Here is an 18,703-nt window from a genome sequence, read left to right as displayed (position 1 = left end):
CATAATCTCTCATGTATAACAATTGCACAAAATACAAAAAAGCTAGATACTATACCTTAAATCCTCTAAAGTAAAAGCAAAAACAAACAAACAAAAGTTGGAATAACAAAAGATCCCAGTAAATTTCTATCAAAAATTAGAATTTGTCCTGGAGATTCTAAACATGAAAACCACCCTAGGTTGAGATCAGAAGGAAAGTCATATTTACTCAAAAAGATACCATAGACACTGCATAAACTCTGACTTTTGGCAAAACTGAACCTGGATAAATCCTGCCAAGACTAGAGATAAGTTAACAGAAATGCAAGCCAAATAAACAAAACATGTAGACTAATAAAATATTTTATTACAAGGGAGCGGAATTATTATTCTGAAAAGCCAGATGAAAAACACACAATGAGAATTATTTTCTATAAGAAACAGAATTTTATTATATTTATATTATATTTTTATGTAAAATATACATAACATGAAATTTACCATTTTAACCATTTTAAGTATGTAGTTTAGCAGTATTAAAGATATTAAAGTTGTGCAGCCCAAAATGTATTTCTAAAATTTCTTTACAATGTCCTCCCAAAATACAAAGAGAGAGCTTCTGAGGGAAAAAAAAAAGTACAAGGAGCCAGTAGAAGAGAATAGATTGAAATAAAGGCAGAAATAAAAGGGAGAATACTAAAACCCAAAAAGCAATATAAGTTTTAATGAAATTGCATTTAAAATTTACATTAGTGGCAGTAAAAAGCAAAATTAATAAAAATTCTATTCAGCAATGTGGAGGACAAACTTGAGCGTCTCCCAGAACAAAAAAGAAAGACGTAAGAAATACTAACAATAATAGAGAGGAGAATAGAAATGAAAGAAACTGACTGGTCTATGCCAATCAAAGCAGCCCTATCCCCTTATCATAGTATTGGTTCAGAATGGGCATGTGACCTACAATTATCCAATCAGAGTGAAACACAGAACTTTTAGTCAACAGATGGGAAAAACAGATGCTTTCTCTCTTCCTAGAGGTGAATAAGGAAGTCTGTAGCCCGGGGAAACTGCTGGCTACCACATCGTGAGGGACATAGCCTGAGAATGACATTTACAAAAGATTAGGAAAGAGCAGAGCCAAGAGAATGGATGCCCTGATAACAAAATGGATCTGAGGTATAAGACCCCTGAACACTTTCCTATCTCTGCATTGTTCGGTTTTTTACCTAACTAACACTTTATTGTTTAAACAAGTTTGAGATTGAGTTTTCTTTAGATTCAAAAAAATTTTTAATGAATACTATTAATAAAATGATTAATTAGTCAAATTCCCTCAAATTGGAATGCCCAATCTGAAAATTGAAAAAAAAAAAAACCATGAATATTTCTAAGAAAACTAATAAAAAAAGACCTGTACTTAGTTCTAACCCGGTGAAAGCTCAAATGTCAATGAAAAAGAAAAAATACTAGGACCCTTCAGTCAGAAAAATACAGCTAAATATCAAGCTGACCTTAGACTTCTTAGGAATACTAAATACCAGTGTGCAATTAAACAATGCTTATAGAATTTCAAAAAAATTCTTGTTTTGACTCAAGAATTCCAAAATATAGTAAAACCTCATTCAGATGTGAAAACAATGAAAAGACCTCCCTAGGTATTCAAAAACTGCAGAAGTACAACAATAGACTTCCTAAAAACTTACTCAAAAAGAATATAAGTAAAAAAAGTGATGAATCAAAATTATAAATGCAGGAATGTGAAAAATTATAGACTGGTAATAAGCACAAAAATTGATTCGCTACTGTTACAATGCTTGAAAGTTTCAATTCAAAGTTCAAGGCACATGTAGGTCTTAAAAAATAATTTTCATGGTTTAGACAATAATTGATATTTAATAAAAGTGTGGCTTTGTTATTAATATAACAATTTAAATTAACAAGTCCTGAAAATAGACACAAGAATGAGTGGGGATTTAAAGGCATAAGGCAGACTAAATTCTTCACTGGGCAAAGGAGGGAGTCAGAAGTTATCATTCTGTTCTTGATTTCAATAAGGAGAGAAAAAGAAATTAATGAGATATTTGATAATATTAAAGGCAATTACTACTACAAATAAAGGTGGATCATGTAATTTTAAAAACACTATTAGAGGCCGGGCGCTGTGGCTCACGCCTGTAATCCTAGCTCTTGGGAGGCCGAGGCGGGCGGATTGCTCAAGGTCAGGAGTTCGAAACCAGCCTGAGCAAGAGCGAGACCCCGTCTCTACTATAAATAGAAAGAAATTAATTGGCCAACTGATATATATATGTAAAAAATTAGCCGGGCATGGTGGCGCATGCCTGTAGTCCCAGCTACTCGGGAGGCTGAGGCAGAAGGATCACTCAAGCCCAGGAGTTTGAGGTTGCTGTGAGCTAGGCTGACGCCACGGCACTCACTCTAGCCTGGACAACAAAGTGAGACTCTGTCTCAAAAAAAAAAAAAAAAAAAAAAAAAAAAAAAAAAAAAAAAAAAACACTATTAGAAAAACCAATCCTTAGTGTATGAACATGTAGTCAAAGACAGAAAACAATGGAAAGCACAAGGAGAGACAAAAATAGAAACCGTAAACTAAATGGAGGAAAATCAAAGGATATGATAAAAAATTATAGGAAATCTGCTCTTCTATTAAAAGAAAAAGTTTCCTCATATTAAAATATTTTAAAATACAAATATGTTTATAAAAGTCATGGTGAAACAAAATTAAAGATTAAAAATAAAAGAAACAGAAATGATAAGATCATGATGTTGAATAGGACTTTTCCTATTGTCTTAGCATTTTGTTTAGAGTCCCAAAATTCAGTATATTAGAAGTTATGTAGCGCAAAATTCTAAAAACACTAAGTAGTTGCCATACATACCCCCAGGGCTTATAAAAGAGGTCCCCCCTGTCCCATATGGAAACCTGCTTACACAAAGGAAAGCAAACAATTCAAAAGAAGGTTGGTTGACTAGGGCGAGATTTTAGAGCAGTCCTCCTTGGTAAAGTGTACTGTGCAGGAGAGAACACTATTCCCCAGTCTGGGAAAACAACCTAAAGACATAGGGTCCCCTTCAGTAAGAGGGGACCTGCCTCACAGTTCCCCATGGAATACTTCACACACTGAAGTTCAGAAACTTGTAAACCTATTCTGATGTTGCCCTCAGAGCAGAGAAGCATGTAGTTAAAAAGTTCTTTGGATTCTGACATGTGTCCCTTAGGGGCCTATGTGAACATAGAGACATATCTCGGATGCTCCTCTGGAGAATTCTATGAGCTGGAGCCTGGCTGGAGTGGCAGGGAATGGAAAAGAGCAGAGGCAGCAGTGTGGTGAGACAAAGACGGCAGAGCTTCCTGTGGGCCAAGATGACATCAGGAAAGCTAGACAGGCTTGAGCCTTCTTGACCTTACCCCTCCAAAGAGGGTGGCTTGCTGGGCTGAGGAAACCCAACAGAAACACATGTACCGCAGGGATCAGAGTTGGGGTGTGCACCACAAGATGCCAGGACGACTGTGCAGAGAGAGGGTCTGTGTTGTTACTTTTGTGTGTCAACTTCAATAGGCCACGGTGCCCAGATATTTGGCCAAACATTATTCTAGATGCTTCTTTGAAGGTTTTATTTTTAGATGAGATTTAGATGAGTATATTTAAATCACTATACTTCAAGTAAGCAGAATACCCTCCATAATGTGGGTAGGCCTCACCCAAGCAGTTCAAGGCCTTAAGAGACAAAAGGCTGATCTCCCCCAAGAAGAGGAAATTCTGCCAATAGGCTGCCTTAAGGCAGCTGCGACATCAATCTTCCCAGCTTCTCCCGCCTGCTGGCTTTCCCTGCAGATTTTGGACTTGCCAGCCTCTACAATCACATGAACCGATTCCTTAAAAATGCACCTCAATGTCACTTTCTCCCTCTTTCTACCCCTGTCCACACACACACATATCCTATTGGCTCTGTTTCTCTGAAGAATCCTAATACAGAGCCATGCCACACAGAAACCATCTAAGGCCAGACAGTGTTAGCCAAGAGTTACTATAAAACAGGATTCGTAGGTTTAAAAAAATAATTTTTTAAGAGTTTTGCATTTTTCTTTTATTGTTTCCCTATACAAACACCCTCATCCCAGAAGAGCCACAGAAGGAAGAGGGAAGAGGGAGAAACAGACCCTACCTGTCTCATCAATGTCCTGGGGTAGGGGACAGGACAGAGGGAGCTGCAAATGAATGAGAGCTCAGAGTTTTAGATTAGACTAGAATGCACATTTTGGTCCAAGGTATCACCAGGGACTAGGGAAGAGAAATGCACAATGCACATTTGAAGGCAGAGATCTAAGAGAAACAAAGCTGTTCATAATTATGTCCCAGCCATTTCACAGATTTCCATAAACCAGTCACTACTATATTGGAACAATACCAAAAGGTAAGAGAGGGAAGAAGAGAGAGAGGGAAGGAGGGATGGATCTAAGACATGAGTGAGGAAGTAAGGCAACATAATTATCAAAGTAGAAAAAAGTCAAGGTAAAACTGGTTAAATTAGACTGTGGATCATTTTACATTTATTAAAGTATAACTCACAAAACATTAGAACAGACATAAACCTAATATATTAAATGATAAAGTAGCATAGATATGAGGAAAAATGGAGGTGGGAGAAATACAATCCTCCAAAACTGATTCTAAAAATATTAGCTTGAACAGGCCAATAACTACAGAAGAAATTGAAACAGCTATCAAATAATCACTTTCTATACCAGGTCTAAGTTAAAATATTTTAAAACTACATATCCAAATGTTTGAAGGAACAGATAATTCCAAGACTGTATAATTTATTTCAGGGCATAGGAAAGGATTAAAAGTGACCCAATTCATTTTGTGAATCTAGCATAACCAAGCTGACTCCAAAACCTGACAAAATGTTTTAAACAAGAAAACTATGCACCAGTCTCATTTTGCTATTATCAATACTAATTCTAAATAAAATACAAGCAAATTCAATTCAGTTTAACTTTAAGAGAAAAATCCACCATGATCAAATAAAATTATTCCCCAAATGCAAAAACGGTTTGATATTAGGAAACCAATAAGCCAATAAAAAATAAACTATAAGATCATGTTAATATCTGTACAATAAGAATTTGATAAAATTCCTGTCTCAAACCTAATGATCTATCTTAAAGCTATTACACTTAATAATGAAATATTACATTAAATATTATATCCATTAAAATAAGAAACAATATATATGATAACCAATATCATCACCATTATTTGATATTATTCTAAAGGCTTTAACCAGCATAAGACATAGAACAGAAATAAGAGACATAAATCCTGGAAAAAAAGAATCTTTCTTTGCAGGCAAGAAATGAGAATATGCCTAAAAATTCTAAGAGGATTAATTGAAGATCTCTTTGAATATAAATATATAAAAATCTATTACCTTTATATATGGCAGTAATAACCAGTTAGAAAACATAATGAAAGAAAAATTCCTTTTGTATTATGGCAATAAAAAAAAAAGATGTAATACCTAGAAATAAGCTTTTAAAAATGTAGGATTTACATGAAAAACAACCAAACTTTAACTAAAAGACTTTGTTGTATAAAAAAACACATAAAGGTAAGAAAAAAAAAACCCAACATGTTAATGAACCAAACACATGATCCCTCATTAAAGAGAAAGGACAAACTCAAACTCCTGAAAATATGGTTTTAAACCATATTTAAAATGGTTTAGTTAATAATTAGTAATCAAAGAAATGCAGGTTAAAGTCAGAATGGCACCATTTTTAACCTAACAAATGAAGGAAGTTGTGTTTCTTTGATTATTTCTATTTTTAGTGGTACTGCTCAATGATGGCAAGAGTAAGATAAAACAGGTATGGTGTTACGTACTTTCATACACTGCTGGTGCCAGTATAATTGGTTGGAACAATCTTTCTAAAAAAAAAAATTTTTGCACATAATTAGTTTTAGTTATGATATACATTTGCACCTAGAAATTCTCCCTTTGGGTAACCTCAGGAAATATTTGGATATATCAACAAAAGGTTTGGTTCCAAGATGTTTAGCAACTTTACAACAAATAATGGAGGGGCACAGGAGGACCTACATGTACAAGATTAGAAAAATGTAAGCACATTATAGTATATGTATACACTGAAATATTACACAACTGTTAAAATGATGTTTATACAGAATTTTTAATTTCACTGGGAACTTACTATACTTAGTATATATTGTTATGAAAAAATCAATAATGTAAGCTCAACAACTTTTACAAATAAAGATATAAGGATCAAAAATAAATATGGCCAAAGGTTGTGGAAAATTGCTGTGTCTTGATGCAAGGGTTATAGGTAGATTTTCTGCTCCTTTGTTGTTGTTTTTTTGCTTTTTGCTATGAAAAATTTAAGAGCATGTCGTGTTATTTAAAAAGAAAAAAATACAGCAAAATTTATAACCAAGGGTTGGTTGATGAATGAGCTTCAGCATGTCCATAACTCCTTTTACACTGCATGCAAAGTTTTTGTGTAACCAAAGTTCTCTGGAGAGGCTTCAAAGGTTTTTGTCATCTGGAATTTTTAACACTCCCTGATTAAAAACTTTTAGAAAGTGGTTTAGAAGAATCATAATTACATATCAATCACGTTCCAGATTTCCCCATACCTTTATATTAAAAGGTTTATGATATTTTACATATTATTTTAAAATCTGAACTTCAGCAAAATTTTATATTTGTTTGATATTCAAAATTGGAATAAACTTAAGATATTCATGAATATCCTTCTCATTTAAAGTATAACTGCTACTAAAACTGTTATTCCATAAATACTTATTGAGCATTTATAAAGGAAGTTTCTATGAAACACAAAATGCTTTTTCAGATGAAAAACTCCAGATTCAAGGTACAGTGAAATAAGGAAAATATACTATACCTTCATATGATAATTTATGTATGTATATAAATCATACATTATATGTATATGCAGATATAATTATGTGAGTATTTATTTTTATTCATGCCCTACTCTGTTCAAAAAAATATTTTAGGAAGTTTATCAAAGTAATAAAACAAAATAAAATAAAATTTAAAATAAGTAGGTGAGTCAATTGGGACAAAGTCTAAAATAAGGTAGAAAAGGTAAGATGAAGCCAAGAGTAAGGTCAGTACACCCAGTTCATGCCAAAGTTTTAAGTTTCCTTGTAAGCTTAACAAAGAGGTAACCATGATCTGTTACATGATTCTTGGTGCCCAGAAGATAAAAAGAAACCAGTTACTCAAGAGAAGCCCAACGATTGCTAGTTTTAGCATCAAAGGGAGAGTTCTCCCATGGGTCCTTATAAAGAGGACAGTTTGTAACATAATGAACACCACACAGGACTATATAATGAACATCCTCCCGTAGAATACTAAGCAAAATATGTTTGTCACACTTGTGGTAGCATCAGAGATGCCGTCCCTGGCCAGCCTATTTAAAATTGCAACATCTTCCTTCCTTGCTTTATTTTTTCCCATAGTCCTTATCACCAACTCACATTTTCTTTATCCTTTTTTTTTTAATCTGTCTTTCCTTCACTAACAAAATAAATCCAATAAAGGCAGAGATTCTTGTCCATCTCATAAATGAGTTCTTGAATTATTGCCAGCATTATAATTATAAACATATCATTATTATTAGAAAACTTCACAGAACTCTTTTGTGTAATATTCTTCAAAGTAAATAATAGAAAAAAATTAAAATATAATCTGTCCAAAGCAATTCCATGAAAGTCAAAACAATGCGGTATTAGAATGTAGCTTTCAGAAGTCAAGATATAAATTTCATAGTATCTAAAGGAACCAAGAAACTATACATTTTTGGATAATCTTTCATAAATATAGATTGAATCATTATGATGAAGCCACAAATTGAGGTTATCGGCCCTAAAAGAAGTTGGAGAACAGGTATTCTATGTTCCTGTGAATTGCACCACTATATGATTTGGTTCAGCTAAACTAGGTAAGAAATTAGAACAAAAAAGTCTAGAAAATGACATATGCCTGGAAATAAGTTTTGTTACCTCCCTGTATAGACAGAGCAAGGAATAACCCCCAGTCAGAGACAAGATTTTTCTTATAAAAAGATTAGGTGCTCATGCTAACATAAAGACAATTAGATAGATGGTCATGACTTCAAATGTTCCTGCTATAGCTTAATAGCTGTAAAAATTTTAGCTTAGAAAAAATATAAAGCAAGATATCCAAATGTTCATATTAGCCATAAAACATCTTAGTAAGACTCCCATAAAATAACATACATAACCTTTAATATATTCTAATTGCAAAACATACACTTAGATAAGCAAATAAGTTAACTTATGTTTTCCATAAGGGGCTTAAATATCAAGAGATGTTTACAAATATAAGAACTTTTCATTTGATAATAATGGTTCTGTTGCTATTCTTTCTGCAACTGTTACATAACAGAACCAGTTGTCAATTTAGGTCAGTCCTGGTCACTGACAATAAAACCATATAGCTGGCATATGAGAGAATGTCTTTTATTTTCCTTGGGAACTGGGGAACAGAGGTCCTTTATCTAGCTCACCTTGAAATGGTATTATTTCTTTTTTTAAATGAGGGAGAAGACCAATAATACCTCCTTGTTTTATTCACACCAAATAGTATTATTTGATTCCTCAAAGCCCATGCACCCCAATCTGACTCTCACATGGACAACTAATGACAATGCAAACTGGGAAATGATTTGTGCCTGTGGTGGACGCCATGCTACATGGCACAGATCACACACACACACACACACACACACACACACACACATTCTTTAGGACTGAAGGACTTACACCCCCAACTGTTAGGAGTGCTGCCCATGTTCAACTCCCCTCTGCCGGCCTCTTTGTGAATCACCCTGCTGAAGAGAGTTACCTGGGCCAAGGCCATGCTCCTTCCCAGGTAGGGCTGCCAGATAAAATATAAGACACCCAGTTCAATTTGAATTTCACATGAACAAAAAATTATTTTTAGCATAAGTATACATTTAGCATAACGTCCCAAATGTTACACCAGACACACTTACATTAAAAAATTATTCATTGTTGATCTGAAGTTCAAATTTAACTGGATATCATGTGTTTTTATCTGCTAAATGTAGCAACCTTACAGAAAAGGGTAAAGGGCCAACCTCCTCGCCTCAATGTGGAACAACATCCTCATTGCAGAGCTCCCCGTGGGGTCAACTGAGGTTTTCATTAAGACTGCATCACAGCCCAGCTTCTCCCTCTGCCCAATCCTGCTTCCTTCCCTCCGTTAGCCATCAATCCCAAAGAGCACGCATGCCTAATAACCTTCCTGCACATTCATCTTCCTCTTAGAGTCTGCTCCCCTGGAAACCTAGCGTAAGACAGTACCCTAAGAACAGGTAAAGAGATTTATCAAAAATAAATAAGTAAAGAGCTATGGGCATTTGTGGACAAAAAAAGAACACTTGCTGGGAAAATCTGGACAGGCTTCTGGAAGTAGATGGCATTTGAGCAAGGCCTGCTGGCAGGCTAGATTCAGACATTCAGTGATGGGCAGGCCTGGAGAGTACTCCAAGGCTACACAGGGTCACTGAACAGTTTGGCTATGATGTAAGACAAATGACAAAGAGAAGTAGGAGTAGTCTGGACAGAAAGGTTCAGATCAAGTTGTAGAGAGAATACACGCATTACAGTTTAGCATTGTGAGACAGACCATTTCATGAAACACTTCGGGTTATAATTTGGAAGTGAATGTCTAGAAAATCTCAGTCGTGTGTTATTCATTACGGAAGGAGGAAAGGGTGAAGTGAAAGTTTAATGGGAAGGGGTTATTTTATTGATGGGCTTCTCACCAGCCAGTGCTACCTGAAGCTTTCCATCTGTTCTAAGAAAAAGCAGCAGAAGATGAACCTCTATAGTCTGTGGCAACATGAAAATTTTTTTAGGTCTTCATTTGAAATTTGGGATAAATCATGCTATTTCACAATTTATTGTTTCACATTAAAAAATATTTTCCCAATATTATTCAAGTAATTTGCTTCTAGGAAGAGCTTCCACAATGTTCTACTTCTTGGAGTCAGCCTCTCCCCACTATGGGCATTCCTATCCCAGGTGGAGGAATGGCATATCTAAAGGATCTATTTCTCTCCTTTCTGTCAGGATTTATTCTAGAGAGAATCATATCAGCCTCTCTTAAGTCCAGAATCTCTTTCTCCCAGCTAAAAGTTTCTGTTCATGTAAGGAAAAAAAAACTACACCATTGCAAGGCATCTTAACTCCCCATTGCTAGTCTACACCAATTCCAGACTTGTTTAACAGGCACACAATGCCTGAGGTTAATGTAAAAGTCTTCTGTCTAGGTTGCCCTAGCAACACTCAGTAACTAGATTTAAAAATTGTATTTAAAGATACCAGGTCAGAAGCTGGGACAGATCATAAAACAGATAATTGGGTGGTATTGTTACCACACCACTTGGGCCATCCTTCCCCTCGAGTTATTGTCTGCCACATGCCCACAAAGAGCCTCACCGCCTGCTTTTGTGAGATGCTCCTTCAGTTTGCTGCTGAAGTTTGACATTTCACTGCTTAGCAATGTACACAATTTGGGGAAACTTGGGATTTCACTGTGCAATCCTAACTCCAAATACCTATGAAAGCCTTCATTTCAAAAGTCCAGGTTCCATTACTACCCCTTTAAGGGGCAAATGTTACCAATTCTCCATCCGTTCAACCCATCCTTCTATTTTCTGTCATTAAATCAGATCTCAATGGCACTGGTTTCCTATTGCTGCTATAACAAACTACCACAAATTTGCGATTTCGAACAACACACATTCATCATCCTACTGTTCTGGAGTCCAGAAGTCTGACACAAGTCTCACTGTGCTAAAATCAAGGTGTCAGCAGGGCCATGAGTGTTCCCTTCTGGGGGCTGTAACTGATAATCCACTTCCCACTTCCTTGCCTTTTCCCGCCTCCCTATGTTCATGGCCCACTTTCTCCATCTCCAAAGCCAACAGCACAGCTTCTCACTGACCCTTCCGCCATTACCACGTCTCTTTCTAATCACAGCCTAGAAAGGTTCTCCACTTTCGAACAACTCATGTGATTAGATGGGGCCCACCCAGATAACCAAGGCAATCTCTCCACTTCAGGATCCTTAACTTAGTCACATCTACAAAGTCCCATTTGCCAAGGAAGGTAATGTATTCTCAGGTTCTGGGGAGGGAAGGTGGAGGGTATTAATTTTTCTACCACATCTACCCATATAACAAAATATTCTTCCTCATGCTGGGGTAAATCATCAAAACAGATTCAGAAATATTGGAAGAGTTAAAAAATAAATTAAATACAACTGTATCAGATAGGAAAAAAATAAACAAAACTCTACCAAGCCATACTGGGTTTCTCCTTCTCTACATGATCTTCTTTCCTGTGAATGATGTTAGTTAGACAATAAAACTATAATCGCCCCTTGCAGAAACCAGGGGACCCACCCCCAACATTCTGTTAGCATAAAGAATGTTGCTAACAATGCAACAGCTAATCTTATATCCCAGCAGTCCTTCTATGAAAGCTAGTTCTATGTAGAATTAACAAATTATATTAATACTTACGGAATTTTCCTAAAGATGAAAAATAGGAGTGTTCCTGGACCGTGAACCAAGCCCTGGGTTGATCTGAACAGTAGGCAATTGTCTCACATATACGAAAATGCTTCAAAATGTTAAGATAATTCTAATTTCCAACTCTAAGCTATAAAAGTGGTTTGTTTCTATATGAAATAAATTTCTGCCCTAACCCTATCAACATAATATTTATATTCCTTCTCAAGTTGAAGTCGTAGAGGTACATCTTTCTTCTGTAGCAGATAAAAATGAAGAATGCTTACCTCTGGTTGTTTACAAAATGTTAAAATTACAAAATATTCGCTTGGGATATCATGAGAGTCCTAGAAAAATGAATAGTGTAATGTTGGAAAAATAATCATAAATTTTTCATGATATAAAGACATTCTGTTCCAAGTTCACTTCCAAACCTTTCACCTTTTTCAAATTTCTTGAGAAATCTATATGCAAATTCTTATTCAGGAGGCAGCTTTTGCAGTTAAACACAACCAAGATTTATTAGCTCTCCTCCTTCTGTGAATATCTCTCCGTGAATGCCCCATTTGGTTTTCTAAAGGACTTAAGAAAACAAACTTTTGTGGACATTTTTTGATTTTTAATATAATGTAAACAACACTTCCAGTGTATCCCTGACACCCCTTCCCTTGGAACTGTCAGTGGCACCCCCACCACCACCACTTCTTCAAGAGCTAACAGGAGGCTAATGTCAACAATGGGAACAGTGAAAATGAGTCTCGGAAAGGTGCTGACAAAGGAAAGTGTCAGAGGAAAGGAGTATCAAGAGTTGATGTCACAGGGAAAAATGAAGAACATGGAGGACGTCACTGTAAAAGCATCAGTGCCTAGAGCAGTACCTGGCATGTAGTCGTCACTCAATAAATGCTTACTGAATGGTGAGGCTGTTTCCTGTTGAACAGTTGCTCATTACAGCCATGAGCAGCCGGCCATCACAGAGACAGCGTGTTCAGGGATAATAATATCCACTGGAAAGGGTTTAGCAAGGTGGGTGGCTGTGTTCTGGTCACAGCTTTGCCACAATTAGATGCCTGATTTGGGGAAAGTTACTTCAGCATTCTAGTTCTGTGATTTCTCAGCTGAAAAATGAAAGATCTGGACTACAGCCTATAAGGTTCCTTCAAAGGCGAATTCTATGACACCTACGATGCAGGAAGGGATGATACTGTGTCTTGGCCTTAGTCCAGAGTCAAATTTTGCCCTCTTTTTTGCACACCATGTGTGGCTGTGACGTCGGACCCTATACCATGGCTAGTTCTGGCCCTACCTCAGGTCCTCCAATCCCAAGCCCAGCCAGTGTAGAACCACCACCATCAATAACCAGTGACTGGCCTGGTTAGGAATCTACAGAAAATCACTCTCCCATCAACTTCCATTCCCCCAAATTTTGGATCATACCTTTCTGCTTTCCTGCCTCCCTGCCTGCTCTTCTCTTCTCTTTCCTTTTCTTTTCTTTCCTTTCTTTTCTTTCCTTTCTCCCTACATACCTCCCTCCCTTCTTTCCTTCCTTTCTTTTCAGTATAGAAATGACCCTGATGATAGATACAAAAGCCATCTTTTTGACATGGTGCTAATGAAGTCAGGAATACCAGGTAGATTTAGCTTCCTGTGAACAAACACTGGACTCCAATAATAGCTTAGTTGACGTATGTCATTAACAGTCATCAGAAGACCAAGAAGAAGCGTTCAGGCCTAACCCAAAGTCTATCCTGGAAAAACATTCCCATGAGCATTCTCCATTGCCAACAGTGAGTCCTAATAGATGTACACAAAAGGAAGTACCTTTCTCTCATCTCTTATCTTTCACTTAACCCTGGCATCAAAACAGCCAGTTTCTCATAAACAGAAAAAAAAAAATCATGTATAGGGCAAAATTAAAGAAAAGGAAACATTTGTTTAAGCAAGTTCCTGTATGTTCAGTCTTAAATAAAAGATAGAAAACCTCCTGAATGTTTTACTACAAGGTCCCCTAGGGGTCCCAAAACACACAAGTCATGTTCAGGAATCTTTACTAAAATTTACTAACTCCTTTCTTCAATTCTGACCTGTCCCAGAGATATGATCTAATAAACTCATTAGTAAAATGCCATTTTAAATAAAGGTTGGTTTGAATGCAAACTAGAGTAGCAGATGTGTGCACAGCACTCAAGCCTACCACTCTGCCTCACTTTCACTGATGAGCCAGTAACCATTACAAACACTGAATGAATTATGTGGCTTCCTTAGGGAGAAAACACAAAGGAAGAAAACAAGCTTACTCTATGGACATGACTTTTTAAATAATTTCCAGAAGAAAAGGCTTGGGTTCATTAATTTTAAAATCCATTGAAAAGTTAAATTAGTGACAAAGCATAACAACTCTTGAGTCTAATTTATCAACACAGAATCTATGTATGCAAATTTTAGGAGGCATAAGTCAGTAAGGTTGATTTTTCTCCTAAATTAGTAATTAACTAATTCTTCCAGAACTGAAATTGACTAAAGTCAACTTGCTCAAGAAGATATCAAATAAGAATCATTTTACCAACTTCAGATCTCTTGTGTTCTACATTCTGCCTGAGCAAAAAACTGATCTACCCTTTTCCTATACAAAAGTGTTCACTGGGTCAAGCAACTAAAGCCTTATATGATGCAATGACTCTCCAAGAAGATTTAAGGATTCAAATCAGTGACCCAGATATCCTGGGACTTTGTTTCTTGGAGCAAAACAAAAATAAGATTTTGAAAACAACTAGTTTTGATTTTATAAAATGATCTCTTTCTGATCCTAATTATATTTTAAGGGGATTAATTGAGAGAATTAAATAAATTTTACCTCATTAGATAATGAAGGGCATTTTACATCAAGCACCAGTATATTGAGCTTTACATCGTAAGTCAAACTAATGACGATAAAATTAACTTATAGAATAAACCAATGGGAGAGGGGAAATCCCTAAAGTAATGTAACACCAAACTATTGATAATATTTAGAATCTACACACATTTTATACAGAGCATATGTCAGCATAGACATCAGATGTTTTCCTGCAACCAGTTTCAGCTTACGTTTGAGTTTATCGCAACAAAATGAAGAGAAGGTCATCGTAGCCTGAACATAGTATTGGACCAGACATAAAATGACCTCAAGTCGATGGCAAACAGAAGTAAAAATTAATTTCATCAGATTGCTATATTCTTTCCTAAAACCAAACTGAACTATGGCAAATAGAAATGGAGTTTGATGGGGATGACTCTAGGTGTCAGAAGAGAGGCCAGGTCAAGACTGGGAAGGGTGGGAAAGGGAAGGGCTGGGTGGCAGAAAGCATCCCAAGGACTCAGGTGCTGAGGACCAGGAGGAAGGGAGACATTAAAGATTAGCTTTCCTCAACCCTCCTTTGAGGATTTTATATCCTCAGAGTTAAAAACCCTAGTTGTATTTGGTTTTATTTCCATTTGCTTTAACTATGCTATAATTGGTCCAATTTTTCCTCATATAGCTGGAGTGAGGGGCACAACTATGTTATATCTACTATTCATTATATATCTCCTTTCCACCCTGATGCTTGGTTATCACACAGCTTCCTAAGGTAATTAGACCTTGAACTTAGCAAAACTAGCCACAAAACAAGTATCTTTTCCCCTCAATCTCATCGTCTCCAGAAACTACTGGAAATGACAAACACAAGCACAAATTTTTCTTTCAGCAGGAAGACAAACGTTACTAAATTTTAGATTTTTCCAATCACTGGGAAAGGTGTGCCTACCAACAATTTGCATCAAAAAAGAGCCTGAATATGTATAGCATTTGAGAAACGCCTTCCAGGGAATGATCCCCATGATCAGCCCCCAAATCCTCCTTCCTGACACACAGAATCCCGTGTGGATTCTCAATTCAAAGCTCTTAATGACCTGGGGCTGGTTTCTGCTTGAAGAATCTGCTTGGTTCAGTTAGGGTCATGGTCTCTCCCCAGATATATCTGAAGCAGCCCAGATGGGTGCATACACAGGTGCTGCCTTGCCTTTCTCAGAGAAGGAGGAGTTGTTATAAGCTGACAGTGATCCGTCAGTGGGTGTCTGCCTCAGTTTTGGGGATTTTGTGGTGCAGCCAACTATTCTGGCCCTGACAGCCCCCCCTCTGTGGTAGGTCCTGGTACACCCATCACTGCAGTGATAAGCCAGAAAACCCACACATGACTGCAGCTTGCCTAGCAACAAGAAATTGTCAATGAGTGGATGAAAGGGGATTTTATTCAACATAATTCTTTACATAAAAAGAGTACTTGACAGTCCACAAACCACTTGCATAGGTTATATGGCAGAATCCTCATAACCACCTTAGGAGATAGAAAAGGCAGTTTTGTCTCCATTTTAAAAGCACATTCAGAAAATCTAATTGACTTGTTTACATTTACAGGATTAATACATAACAGAAACAGAACTTGAACCCAGGACTCCAGACTCCAAGGTCAAGTGTGCTTTCCAAGGTGTCACGGTGCCTCTCGTTTCAGAGATGAAGAAAACCCAATCTGGAAGCCCAGCACATGTTGACCATTAATAAAATACAGATTCCCAGATCAGGCCCTAGACCTACTGAATCAGAGTCTCTAGGTATGTAGCCTGGGTATATGCACTTTCTAATAAAAACTCTAAAGAAGCTATTCATCAAACCTAAGGTTGTGAACCACTTTTCTTGAATACCTGCATATCAACTATACTCATAAAACAACTATCCTTTGGAGATGGGGGAGGCTCAAGGCTTATTGGCTACAGTAGTAATAGCCTTAATTTCATGTTTTAATAAACAATTTTCAGTTTTCATAACCACAGTTTTTCATATTTCTAAGAACTCTCATGATTCCCCCACTTGGAAAAGTCACGTTAAGAGGGAGAGTCATCCTCCTCCACTTTCTGTTATGCTTATGACTGAGACAGTCCTCATTAAAAGGCAAGTACACAATTTTTCTGGCTTAGAAACAATCTGAAATAGTAATAATAGGAATTCCTGCAACGGCAAAGAGACAGAGTTGCCTTGAAGGCCAACATGAAGCACTGCAAATTGGGTTAGACAGCTGGGGGATGGGGGGACAGTGGACAGATGTTTCTGAGTCCAGTGGCAGCTCTGGGGAACATGCTTCTACCAGCAAATGCTCCCAGCCATCTGCATATCTAACAAATCAAAGCCAAAATAACAGAAGAACCCCAGTTACTAGCAGCAACCTTCAGCTACAGATAATTGGTGATGAAATGATTGTTAGACGTGCATTAATCAGAGTTTTCATCTACTCACAGATATTAGCCAAGCACAGACACTGTTTCATATAACTGATCATGTTGCTCTCTTTGTGTTGGCTGCTCAAAACCTTAGGTCTAAATTTAGAGTGTACTCCTAGCAAAATGTTAAAAGTTCTTAGAATATTCAATGGTTCATCCAGTCTACTAACCCCACTTCTGGCTTCATTTTACTTTTCCAATCTTTTACCCGATTACTTGGCTTACTTATGCTTAATTATATTTTATCTTGTTACATGCTATGTATTTTTTTAAGTTAAGCCCCACCTACTTTTTACGAACAAAGAAAAAGAGAGGAAAAAAAGAGAGGAAAAGAGGAGGAGGGCTATTGGAGGAGGTGGAAGGGAAGGAGAGAGAGTATGTTGTAGAGCAGCTGCAGCCCAAATCTCCAACCTTACTAAACATTTTGTATTATTTACTTATTAAAGATGCTGGTCTTATAAATATGGATATCACATTACTTCAAATTATTCATAACACACCGTTGTGGTTTTCTAAAAATATGTTTATCTGTTCTAGGAAATAAGACTGAATATTCTTACATTTTTCAACTTAGACTATAAAATAAGTGAAGTGAGGGGGTAAAATTCATTTATTTCTTTAGCAACTCCCCTAGTAAGCACTTAACACATCACTTTGCCATTGTCTGTTAGTCTGTCTCCCCTAAAAGACATGTGGCTCTTGTCCATCAAAGTATTCCCCTACCAGATACTCATTCAGTAACTTTTTTGTTGAATGAATGAATATGGCCAAAGCAAATGCTTATATGTTGAGGGGCATAATCATGCCTAAAACAAGCCCCCAACTGTCTGGAGGTCACAGTCTAATGAAAGGATAAAATCACATATACAAACATGTACGTATATACAAATGATTGTTATATAAGATAAGGTATGATAAATACATAAATGGTAGAGAAAATATGTGCTATAGGAAGCCCAAGATGAAATAGCTTTCTTTCGGGGAAGCACTCGGAGGATTCACAGAAAAGGTGCATGTCTCTAGCTGAAGGCAGCAGGGGACATTCCTTTCAAGCAGAGAAAGGAGCAAAGGAAAGGTGGGAAAATGCTAATGTGTTCAGGAGACAAGTTGACAAAAGAGATGTGTTGGAACAGGGATGAAAAATAATGATTGGTGTGAAAGAGACTGTTGACTTTTTCCAACATCCCATCATCCCTTTTCTTCCTTAATAACAGAACTCCAGTTTTAGCTGGTCCCTTTGCTGCTTCCCTAAGAACCAACATCTCATCCTTTCTAGATGTCAGGTGTGTCCATGGGACACTGTCCATGCTCTGGCCAGTGGAATGTAACAGGAAGGGTCATGTGGGACTTGCATCAAAGCTCTGTCAACACAAAGGACCACATCCTCCTCCTGCTCTTCCATTGTGTACCTAGTATCCATTTGCGTGGACTGAATTCTTAGCAGCCTTTCTCGACCATGAGAACAAAACACCTAACTTAAGGATGGTGAGCAACAGAAGCAGCCTTGGTCCTTGAAGACTTCATAGGGCCACTTACCAGTCCCAGATCGCCTATTTCTTATCTCGTTTTACAGGAGAAGAAAATAATTTCTATATTGTTCAAGACTCTATCATAGTGGGTTTTCATGTTATGTGAAGCCAAACCTAATCCTAACTGATACATTTAGAGAAATATATAAGCACGACACACACAACAAGTAAAAATTATAACCTTATTCCCTGAAATTGTTCAGACAACTTTTCCACTCATCACTTTCCTGCCTTTCCTAAACCCAGATGACACAGCTTTGCT

This window comes from Microcebus murinus, chromosome 9 (assembly GCF_040939455.1).
Source record: "Microcebus murinus isolate Inina chromosome 9, M.murinus_Inina_mat1.0, whole genome shotgun sequence".
NCBI classification, from domain to species: domain Eukaryota; kingdom Metazoa; phylum Chordata; class Mammalia; order Primates; family Cheirogaleidae; genus Microcebus; species Microcebus murinus.
Note: the sequence above shows the minus strand (reverse complement) of the source record.